Source organism: Tupaia chinensis, unplaced genomic scaffold (assembly GCF_000334495.1).
Source record: "Tupaia chinensis unplaced genomic scaffold, TupChi_1.0 Scaffold143921_1, whole genome shotgun sequence".
Taxonomy (NCBI): Eukaryota; Metazoa; Chordata; class Mammalia; order Scandentia; family Tupaiidae; genus Tupaia; species Tupaia belangeri.
In genome coordinates, this window is record NW_006203772.1 from 869,895 (window position 1) to 871,880 (window position 1,986).

The window sequence follows — 1,986 nt, forward strand, 5'->3', positions numbered from 1 at the left end:
TGAGGACCGGAGTGGCCAGTATGCCATCCCACCATTCTGAAGCTTGGGGAGAAAGGGCGGTGAGGGTTTGCCCTCCTGGTCCGGGGCTGCCCGCACTTCCCTCTGCCTCTCCTAGCACTGCCACCCTCCTCCCCCGCCCAGCTGCACCTCCCTTCCAAAACATCCAGCCTTATACAGCGTTTGGTGACAGCTGAAGGAGGGGACCAATGTCTGAGAGAGGACGAGTGGGGGATGTGTCCCTGAGCTGGCTAAGTCCCGTACAAATGAGCCCTGTGTGTCCTAGAAACAAGACTAGAAGGGCAGGGGCTTGAGTGGGGTAGGGTGGGTGCGGGTGGGAGGGATGGGGCCAGCGAAGATTGGAGAGCGACAGGACTGGATAAGAAGAGACGAGCAATGTGCAGGCCAAGAAGGCGGGCAGGGACCTCCAGGGATGCCTCCCACCCCCTAAAAGTCAAAGGAAATGGGTCCCAACTGCTCAAGGGGGAAGAAGTGAGAACCTCTTAGTTGGGGCGAGTGGGGTTATGGAGGGGAGAGGTGTAGGGAGTAGCCTATGGGCACAGAGAGAAGCACAAGCCATTGCAGAAAGGCTGGAAGGACAACTTGAGTGTTGCGGTAATGTGGACGAACTGCCAAAACGGACCAACCAGAATGACCTCACAGCTTCCATTCTCCCTGACCGTGGCCAGGCCTCTCCTTTCAGGCAGATCCTACATATCTTCAAAATGGAAGAAAACCAAAATCTATCGGGCAGGCAGTAAGAGACCTCTGGAAGGGCAGCTGGGGTCTGCACAGGCTGCAGGGGAGAGATAAGGGCGATGACGAGAAAGAGGCCAGCATGGTTGCCAGCCAGACTAAGGAAAACAGAGGCAGGCTAAAAATAGGTTGGGGGTGGGCCGGGAAGAGAGCCAGGCCAGAAGAGGAGGGAGAGCAGAGGCAATCGATGCCATCCGACGCTGACCCAATTTTTCATCTCTCAGCCTCACCAAACTGACAACTGAGGGGGTGGGGAGTGGGGAGAGAGGGAAAGGCTGGAACAGAGGGAGGCGAGTCAGAGGAAAGTAATTTGAGTGCTCGAGCTAGGTGGTCGCCGGGAATCATGGTGGGGAAAGAGGAGATGCATGTGGAGGCGGTATTAGTTCAACCCACACTGGAGCTCGCTCTCCCAGAGCAGGTTTAAGAGTTTAATAACCATGACTCTAGGGCCAGCTGCTGGTGTGGTGGTTAAGGTGGCTGGACTCCCACATGGCCAACTGTGTGGTTCAAATCTCAGACCTGGTGGTTTGAAAAACATGCCGGGCATGTGTGTGTGCATGCCCAAAATCCTGAGAGAAGAATGGAGGAGAAGGGATTGTGGCGTGGCCATGCCCCTTGGGAGGTGATTTCTTATCCCTCCCTTCTCAGCAAGCACATATACCCTATAGCAAAACTTCAAAAAAAAATAGTGCCTGTACCTTGGAAGAAGTTTCAGTCTCTCAGAAAGGTAAACAGATGAGCTAGTTTGGAGACAAATAAGCTAGACAGTGACTTGATGCCTGCATTTTCTTGCTCAGAAGAGTGCTTAAAGAGAATTTGGTTATTTCAGCGGTGGGCTTTCAGGACAGCAAGAGGGATTTCCTTTAGACATCGGGAAGTCCATTTTGCCAGGTAGGTTTGTGAGATATTAACACATATATAAAAGCTTTCCTATGGTATTCTTTCCTTGGAAATGTTGCATAATGAGAAGCCTGGGGCAGGGAGGTGGCACGGGGGTAAATGCAATGCTCTTTGAGGTATACCCACATGGGTTGCTGGTTCGAGTCTGGAGGCCTCAGTAAGTACCAGGCACATCTGTGCCCATGAGCTGAGCTGGCTGAAGTTAGGGGGTGAATTGCAGCATCATGACCCTGCCCAGGGCGCTGTGTCTCTGTTTATCTCCCAGTCTCTCACTCATGGAGTAAATAAATAAACTTGAGGGAGAGAAAAAGAGAGAGAGAGAGAGCCCATGGA